Source organism: Spinacia oleracea, chromosome 5 (genome assembly GCF_020520425.1).
Source record: "Spinacia oleracea cultivar Varoflay chromosome 5, BTI_SOV_V1, whole genome shotgun sequence".
Classification (NCBI taxonomy): domain Eukaryota; kingdom Viridiplantae; phylum Streptophyta; class Magnoliopsida; order Caryophyllales; family Amaranthaceae; genus Spinacia; species Spinacia oleracea.
This window is the reverse complement of record NC_079491.1, coordinates 38,859,381-38,870,010: the sequence shown is the minus strand read 5'-3', so window position 1 is coordinate 38,870,010 and position 10,630 is coordinate 38,859,381. Positions and strand designations below refer to the sequence as shown.

At 35.8% G+C, this 10,630-nt stretch overlaps 1 long non-coding RNA gene across 1 annotated transcript; it reads right to left on the bottom strand.

The window, feature by feature from the left end:
- Nucleotides 1-5,304: 5,304 nt before the first annotated feature.
- LOC130461199 (uncharacterized) lies at nucleotides 5,305-7,029 on the bottom strand. Its single transcript, XR_008921598.1, has 3 exons — nucleotides 6,594-7,029; nucleotides 5,750-5,921; nucleotides 5,305-5,652 (listed from the first exon to the last, which is right to left on the bottom strand). It is a non-coding gene; the product is annotated as an uncharacterized lncRNA (long non-coding RNA).
- Between the last annotated feature and the right edge of the window lie 3,601 nt (nucleotides 7,030-10,630).

Below are 10,630 nucleotides of genomic sequence, written 5' to 3'. Positions count from 1 at the left end.
ACTGTCGATGACGTCCGACGACATTGTCAATGATGATCGACGATAATGTCAACGATGACAACACCATCTTGGACTACATCAAGAAAATTGTCAAGACCAACAAAAGTAAGAAACTACCAGTCTACTACGCCAGTAAGTCGTTACTTAGCGCCGAAATAAGGTACTCACATCTCGAAAAACTTGTACTTGCATTGGTTGTAGCATCTACTAAGTTACACCCTTACTTTAAATGTGATCCTATTATTGTGCGAACTAACTATCCAATGAAGTCAATTATGAGGAAGCCCGAGTTGTCTGGCAGGATGTCTAAGTGGACTATCCAGCTAGGATGCTACGACATCAGGTACGAACCACGGACGACAATCAAATCCCAAGCTCTTGAAGATTTTGTGGATAACTTCAGCCCAATTATACAACAAGAAGTTGATCAAGAGGTCGACATGTTGTCAGACGACACTATCCCACCAACATGGACATTGTTCACTGATGGATCCTCCAACATGTGGGGGACGGGGCTAGGACTTGTGCTAAAGTCGCCACAACAGGACATGATAGTACAATCTATCTGCTAGGAGTTTGAATCTACCAACATCGAAGCGGAGTATGCGACCCTGATCTTAGGATTGATGCTAGCGCACGACATTTACATTCGACGACTTGAGGTACGCTGTGATTCATTATTGATTATTAGTCAAATTAACGGTTCTTATACAGCGAAGGATTCCAAGATGTAAGCTCACCGCGAGATAGCCAAAACACTTGTAAAAACGTTTGACCTATGCAACCTCCAGCAAATCCCAAGAGCCCAAAACACCCAAGCCGACGCACTAGCAAACCTAAGATCCAACATCAACCCAACCAAGCTATCAACAGTTCCTATTGTCTATCTTATGTACCCAACCATCACAAGAGAGACATTCCCAATCAATGAACAACCTTCTACAAGTCAATCACCAACTCCCACATCTTGGCGAGACTCGTATATCCACTGGCGTAAGCACCACACCATCCCACCAGATGTGACCCATGAAAAAACCTTTCGAATGAAAGACTCTAGATGCATCTTGATCCATGCCGTCTTGTTTAGAAAGTCAGTAGCAGGCCCTTACCTCAGATGCCTCGACCACGACGAGATAGAGAAGACACTCAGGAACATCCACAATGGTGAATGCGGTAATCATGCGGGAGGACGCAACCTAGCCCACAACAGGTACAACATCACTTTGCATACATCAACTCCAAGATACCCACAGGCCAACGGTCAAGCTGAGTCGAGCAACAAGATCACCATCAACAACCTCCAGAAGTGGCTAGACGACGCTAAAGGAAAATGGGCAGACGAACTCCCCATGATACTCTGGTCCGGCAGGACGACACTCAAAACAACAACCAACCACACTCCATTTTTATTATTGTTCGGATGTGAAGCCGCGATCCCACCTGAAGTCGAGATCCCAACAACACGGTATGGACTTATGACGGACGACATGAAAAACTCAGAGTTGGCTCACGACATCGACGCGGTCGATGAAATCAGGGAAGCTGCCAAAGTCAAGATGACATCTTACCCACAAAGTGTCGCAGGAAGTTACAATAAGAATGTGCAAGCCAAAGTCTTCCAGCAAAGCGACTGGGTGTTACGGAAAGTCTTCCCTAGCACCAAAGATCTATGACATCACAATTTGGCTCCAACATGGGAAATCCCTTATCGTGTTGAAAGGGGAACAAGTCATGGTGCATACGAACTGCAGACAGATATGGAAAACCAATACCGAGAAGTTGGAACGCGACACACTTAAAGTTGTATCATTTCTAGTCTCTAACTCATTGTGTAAAGTTAACTTTTCTGTTTTGCAAACACCCCACATGCAGAGATGAACAGGTCATTGTTGCTGGAATCAAACCGACAACTACGAGACGAGGGACAACACGAACCCGTCTCAATCACTACGCAGAGGATAACACACACATTAGACGATTCCCAAACCAGCTAAGTAACTCAACAACTCGATCCTCTCTTTTCTTATTTTTCCATTTTCTTACCATTACTGACTAAAGCATCGGAGGACCGTTGGCACACCTAACGGCCAATCCTAACGCCTCTGGCTCGTCTTGTAGAACGCACAGTCTTGATGACCCAACCTGGAATAACTTCAAGGTGTATAAAGACATTACACAAATCCTAACAACATGATCTCGTCAACACATCCTGGCTTTGTCAAGTACCCTCTAAACTTATCTCTTGTCAAAATTTTGATTTATCCCAAGTAATCTCCTACTGACTTAAGAATCGGAGGGTCGGTTGCTAACCCAACGGCCAATCCTCACGCTTTGTTCTATTGACAGTACGACATTATCTTGGTAGATAAGGAATTTGGTGCAAGTTAACAAGACGAGTGCAGTATTCAAAGTGGGGATGACCAAAAGAACACATATTGGAAAACAAAAAATGCCTGGAATATTTTCTTACCACTTTGTTTCGACGTCTTACAATTTACAAAGTTACACTTAAAATTACAAAGTTACACTTACAATTATGAAGTTACATTTACAGTTACAATGTTACACTTACAGTTACAACGTTACCATTTACATTTTACATTTTACAATTTACAATTTACATTTACAGAATACGAATTATATCTTACATCTTACATCTTACATCTTACATCTTACATTTACATCTTACATTTTATTTACATAACGGACATATGTTTACATTCACATACAAGTACAAAATGAAACAGTTGCGGGGTTGAAGTCGTCGCAACAACAGGGTGAAGAGTCCACAATCTGCAAACACAAAAAAGCCGACACAAAGACGCCAACAAACCATTACACCTACAAACTTCCGCCATTAATGCGAACACAACCAAATATCTTGCTGACCCTCTTGAGCCAACCAAAAACAAACATTATCCAACTACAAACAATTAAACCATTTTTACAACAGAAGGAAGGGCCTACTTAGGCTGCACATTGAGGTCGGCATTCTCTGCTTGTTCACCTTTACCTGGTGCCGCCTCCACGATGGTGTTGGGGCTAGTAGCAGTTTGCGCCTACCTCAACATCATCATCGTCATCTTCGGCACCAGGGGGGACATACTCATTAGCGAATTCTCGATGAAAATTGTCGGTATCGGCCTGAGGGGTCCAACCATCCTGCTTGCCATCCAAAATACTCCTTCTTCAAACTCAGGCTGAACATCGAAGTCGGCATTCTCTGTTTGTTCACCATCACCTGGTACCGTCTCGACGTTGGTGTTGGGACTTGTGGAAGTTGCGCCTATCTCAACATCATCATCGCCATACTCGGCACCAGGGGGGACATACTCATCAGGGATGCTCGACGAAATTTGTCGGTATCAGCTTGAGGAGGCTAACCATTATGCTTCCCATCCAAGAATTATTTCATCAAGTCGTACATGGTCTTCCACATGTAATAATCGGCACACTCCCAATTTTTCTTCTTAACCTTGTCCAGCGATGCTTTCAACTCGACATTTTCAGCAGAAAACACCTCTATGTCGTCACTCGGAGTTACAACATCAACTGACGGCTTCAGCTCCTCAACCTCTAGCTGGACGACCTACCAGCCCCTATAAAAAAGCCAACTATGGACGAATCAGTCTCGTCACCCTATATCTTCTACTTATTTATTTTAAATTACATACTAACGCTAATTGTTTACCTGTTAATGTTGTCATTTTCTCAGGATCCGTTGGCATTCTTATTTTCATCATTACATCTTGCCGGTTGGTAAGAAGTCAGGAAGTTATTTTCCTTCTTTTTTATATATTAAACCATTCTCTCATTTGAGCTTCTCGGAAGAATTCGAAAATGGGTTTGGGGACAATTGTTGGGGGCGAAAAAATACCCTCCTCGTGACGTGGCAAGATGGACCATTCAAAGGGTCATATGGAAGCCATCAAAACAACATTGAAAGCAAAGAGGAAATCAATGGATGGTTACAATAATTAAATGCAAGGCTGAAATCAAGAGAAGGTTACAATCATTAAAGGGTAGGGGGTTACATGCAATAATTCCTTGGTTTAATGATGGTTTTTATGATTGCAATTCAATTACTCATGTATAAATAGCAAATTATTGCTCATTGTATACACATTATCATACACTACATTATTGCTTAATAATATATTACCCTTTCCCCCCTTTCCGTAAGAGTTTTTCATCTTTGTTCCCATCAACTTTGTATTATCTTGCTCATTCGGATTGTTAACACCCCCTCCGACAAATTTGACCCTAGGTAGAATTTGTCCAAAATAACTCCTTCAGTCCTTCCTCATGAATTTTCTCCTAACAAAAAATATACTTTTATTTGTTAATTAACCCAATATTATCAACAATAATGGAATCCCACAAATTAAAATTTAGTTATTATGCAATATTGAAATCAACAACAAATAAACCCCAAACTACAATCTAATTCTCTATTAAAATACTATTAGTAACAAATAAACCCAAAAATTATACAGTAATTTCTGAAAATGGGGTTTAATGGGTTCAACTAAATTCAGGAGTCCATTTCTACAAAATTTTCAATTTGCTTGAAATTATTTTCTCTGTATGTGCTTATTAGGTTCTCAAATTTGGGGAAAATAAAGGGAATTCGAGCGTAGTGATTTTTAGGTCGTAAGATGCAAATTGGAATTGTAAAAGAACAAAATGCTCCTTCCAAGAACAGTTATCTTTGACAGGTCAATAAGAAAGATAAGGCGGGGGAAGAAAGAAAGAAAAGAGAAGAGGAAGGAAGGAGGCAGCAAAAAATAAAGTTGACCTTTTTGGCCGATTTTCGATCATATGGGTTTAATGAAAGTTGATGGGGTGCAAAGATTGGATTACTAAATACTAAATAGTAATTCAAAGGTTAGATTATTAATGGGAAGTCAATAAAAGGTTGGATTATTTAAAACAAAATTTCCTTATTCTTAACTAATAAAAAATTTCATAACTAAAACAAAATTATCATTAACTAAAACGAAATAAATCATAACTATAACAACATTTAGTAACTAAAATTAAAATCAATAATACAAAAAAAATCTGAAATAAAACTAATTAAAAGTAAACTAACAACAACAAGGGTACACTACAAAACAAAACAGTTTAAACAAGATTTCTAGGAAATTACATGCATTCACACAGTCAATAATAATAAAATGAATTCAATTTCTCTTCAAAAAAAAAAAAAATCAATTCTCATAAACACCATTTACTTATATCTTCACCAATTACTTCTATATAAAAAAAAAATCATTCTCTTCATACTAATACAATTAAGTGTGACAAAATAAATAAACAATCTTCATTTTAATTCAATTTCGAGTACATGTATTTATACTAAAATAATTTCAAATGTGCTTACAATTCTTCTAAGAAAGTAAAACAACATATAAATTGAGCCCGGATAAACTATCATCTGCACTCCTACAATATCCTATCACACATAGGTTCCTAAACTTAACCACAAATTTACACAATAAGACAATATCTAAGTTCTAAAAGTTATTACTAAAATATAATCGCATTGTTGTGTATCTTCACATTTTGAAGATCTATTAGACAATATTTTTCTTCGTTGAGTTTGATTATGGACTTTGCAAAGAGGGAGTTGACCTCCTCGGCTTCCTCCTAAAAAGAAAACATATTTCAAACATATTAGCCAACTTTATACATGTAGAATTATTAGCTTTGCTACAAAGAGGATTGATAAATAGAATATTAGTACCTTTTCCTATTTCTTTTCTTCAGCAGGAATGACAACATCACCATCTCCATTTCTGCTTGCAACAGCGACAAAAGCAACACCTCCCCCACCAACACTTACGTTCATAATTAGTTGATCTCCAGTATAATTAGTCGAACTTTGCAATTAAGGGACCTATTTTCTCGTATTTAACCTGCAATGAAAGTGAAACAACCCAATTCTACGAAAACTAAGCAATAGATGATGTAAGAACCAGTAGTAGCACTTTATCAGGGTTGCAAAAACTAAGCAATAGATTGGAAGAAGCATTTCATGGAACATGTGGTATGCATAACCAAAATGACATTATGACCAAAACACTAGTCTCTTCACAATTATCTATGCATATACTCATATACATCAAGTTCTTTTGACGAAGTAAACATTTGCTAACTAGCTATTTTCGTTGTCAATATTAAGTGCCAACAAATTAATACAGCAGATAAAAAATCAAGAATGGCCAAGATGATCTCACAGTAGGTTCTTGAAACATCTCCTTGACAAAATTCATCATTAAATCAAAGGAACAATAATAACATTCATTCTACCAGGGCAAACAAAAATGACATCCAATTGTTCTCCTATGAACATATACTGTGAAAAGTTCTCCAACATAGATAGCTCCGCCGAATACAGAGAATTTCTTTTTTCAATTTATATGTAAACATAAATATAAAATCCTATGATATAAAATATATGAAATAAAAACACAACCATAAAATGTTGATAGGTGCTACAAATTGTTTCATATACTTCAAATCATTACCACCCACAAATTGACCATAAGAGATCAAAGGAACAATTTTCTGGAAATAAGGGAGATTACCTGTTAAAACTAGTTCTCTATTTGAATTACAATATGTGGTTCATGCTTTCATTGAGACTTGGTCGGAATTATGATCGGCGTCGGTGAGTTTTATATTTTTCGATTAATTATTTTTTTATGAAAAAATTGGTGCTCAGTTCTTCACTTAATTCTAGGCGCTAAAACTCCCACTTGTGTAAGCTAAATGGCGCCATTACCCCAATTTGTCCCCCCATTTTCCTCCTTCATGAAATTTCTTAAGCTGAGTTGGACCAATCACCTACCAGGGTATAAGGGGTCTACATACCCACGGGGTATGTGTATCATCTCCCGTGATAAACATATAGAAAAAAAGATGATATTTTAATCAAAGTAGAAAGAGAGTTTATTGTAGTGGTGGTTCCTAGAAAATTATATATACTTCGTATTAAATAATTACAAAGTGGGGTAGAAAATTACTAAAAATAAAAGCATGACTCCTAAAAAAATACGGTAGGAAATGGTAAGTGTGACTACAAGAAAATATACGGGGGGAGTATAATAACAAAAGTATTACAAAGTACTTAGTTTTACGAAGAACCATTTTGAAAATGCGAAATTTAATAACTACTCTCGGTTCCTAAATAATTGTTGCCTAATACAATCAATACTCCTGTAATGTCATTAACTAGTCTCTGCCCATGCTATTGCACGGGTATCTATAAAAAGTATGACAAATATTTTAATCGACAATGTTAACAACAATATTTATTGAGTGGCAATACCAAAATATGTATTAGTAGTATGCTCAACAATGTCATAATATATAATTGCTCGTACTAATGCATCACATCTATATTATTAAAATTAACTAAATGGTCTGCTTGTAATTTTTCCAAACCAATAAATATGGAACCATTATTCGACGACTCGTTCACCAGTTAGTGATTAGGAATTAGTCGAATTAGAAAAAATCTTATGCAAATGCACGAACTTAATTAACTTATTGTCTTTGTTAGACAGCTTGAGAGGATGAACCCACTAACGTAAACACAATTTTTTTTAATTTGATAAAGTAGGCTCCACATTGTAGCATGTTTTTAATTAATTTGATGCTAATATAAAAAAAGGTTTAAACTATAATCTTATTTGAATTAAATAAAGAGTACATACCAACGTGTGGTGGATTTTTCTTGTTAAAGTATTGTGACACGCTATCGAAGTCTTTCAATCGGAAATTTATCGTGGTATGTCTTCAACATCATCATTCATCAAGTACCCTCACGATCTCAGTTTTTTTCACCAAATTCAATCTATAATTATCCGAAATATATTTATAACTCGTATCTAATGGCAATATCTCCAAATTTACAATAGAATACACTTTTTCTTCTTTCACAATGTCCATATTTATCAATGATATTGTCAAACAAGTCACTTGCACCTTGTTGTGGGATCTTTTATGGTGATGATGTGTCACGCGTTCCTCGGAGGTATCAAGTATGCGTTGGCACGATCTTCCTGCAACCTACAAAACAAGAATATTCCCGTAGAAATATTCCCTCTGATGCCTAAGTAAGTATTGGCTAGAGAGAGAAGTAATTTGTAGAGAGAAGGCAGAGCAAAGATAGTTTAAGGTAAGTGGGAATGAATTGAATGCCCCTTTCACCTTGGGATCTGAACTATTTATAGGGCTAGGGTTTCTTGGGAATTGATCCTTAAACCCTAGCTGCATGATTGGATGATCTCTAGGATTGGAACATGTGTCCGTTTAGAGGATGCTCTCTGAGACTGGGAGTGCCTTTCTGAGTTGGATCAGTCTTTTGGGCTTTTCTTCAATAAGACATTTCTTAAGTGCCTATTTCATCATTAGGGAGCCACGTGTCACCTTTAGGGGGCTTTTAGTCTAGGCCACATCATACCTCATCACCCAGCAGTCCATCACAAATTGAAAGTTAAATATTTAGTTCCAAAACTAAAAAAGGCCTAAAAAAATATGAATATAGATTATGATTTCCGTCATACATATTTATCCATGAACACCAAATTCCATCTATGTTGGACTTTTCCACCCTTATCTTTGGAATGGTCATTGACCAATCACAACAAATTAACGAACTCTCAAGTTGACTTTTTGTATGACGAGTGTAACCTCCCACACATGAGCATAAATAAAACAACAATGATACAAAAAGTAATATTGTCTTCTGATAATGATCATCCATGTAATCTGATAAAAATTTGATTATAGATAATATATTAACCATAAAAGGCCGGCTAATGTGTAGGCTATGTCATTAACCATAAAAGAGATGTGTAAGTTGTTTTAGATCAGTTATAAAAGAGTACTACGTACATGATAAAGGAGTTTACTTGATCAAATTAATAACAATAATGTTTCTATTTTGTAACCTAATATTTCTAACGAAATTTAAAAGTGTATTTTTAAATTGTTTCCTTATTATTTCCTGCCTAATATCTTAATTATTCTTATTTTCAATTTAGTTTTCCAATTAATTATGTATGAAGACTTTTGCTGACTTTTTATTTTTCTATTTTTTTAATGCCTGAGTTTCCTTAAATAACTTTACATGAGAGGTGAGGGTTGGAATTTTGAATTGGTCACATTCCTATCACTTTGCTTTAATCAATATATCTGCTTTAATAAATATAGGTATTAAAGCCCTTTGAATGTAGGGTTAAAGTATGGATGGAGGAATGCCATTTGAATGTTTTCTGTTTTCTACTGTTTAAGTCCCGTTTAGTTCATCTTATTGCTCTTGATCTAATATGGTCTGGTCTGATTTGAACTTATTTTTTCTGAACTGATAAGATATGAACTTATTTTTTCTGATCTGATCTGGTCTGATCTGATCTGATTTTTCAGAATTAAGTTTAAACAAAAATCTACATTTATTAATGTTAAACGACTTACGTGTAAAATAAATGACACAAATTTATAATATTGTTATTATTTATTTGACTTTGCTCATGATTTAACTATTCCTTATATTAGATAGAGCTGGACATGATCTAGATAGATCGGTTATGATCTAGACATATCAGTTCTAATCTGGGTATGATCTGTGCAGATCGGTTCTGATTTGGGGATGATATGTACAAATTTGGTTCTGATCTGGACAGATCGGTTCTATTATGAACATGATCAGTACAGATTTGGACATGATCTATATAGAGCAGTTTTGATCTGGACATGATATGGCCAGATCGGTTTTGATCGAAATAGATCGATTCAAATTTGGACATGATCTGGACATATGAGTTTTGATATGGACATGATCTTGACAAATCAGTACAGATTTAGACATGATCTAGATAAATCGATCCGAATATATGGGTTATAATCTACACGTATGGGTTCTCATCTGGACATATCGGTTATGATCTGGATATGATCCGTGTATATCAATTCTGATCTGGACATGATCTATACACATCAATTTTGATTTGGACATGATTTGTATAGATCAGTTCTGATTTGGGAATGATATGTACAGATCAGTTCTGATCTGGCCATGATCTTTACAAACCAGTTTTGATCTGGACATGATCTGTACAAATCAATTCTGATATGGACATGATCTGTAACACCCCGTATTTTTAAGCTTGTTTTATTATTCGGTAATTACGATTACTAACGTAATTACGTCCTTTTTTTCCGATCTACTTTAAATATATTATTATGTCTAACTTTTTTATTGTGACATAATAAGAATTATTTGAGCCCAATTTATTTTCATACATGAGTTTTCTCTTTTAAGCCAACTTTTATTCTCCAAAATCTGATTATTCATTTTAATCTCTGAAATTACATTTTATGCCCTTGGTCAATTAAAGGACCAAAATTCAATTCTCTTTCTCCTTCTTTATACGTGTAATTATACACTTGAGCCAACAGAAGTTTTGACTTCTCTTTCTTCATGAAATCTGTCCAAGTTCATGGCAATTCACTCTCATTCTCTATGCGTGTCAAAAACCCAGATAACTTGATTGACAATTGTCTAAATTCTTCATCTTCTTCCATGACTCACCATGTTAAGAAATTCCTATAAATAGCC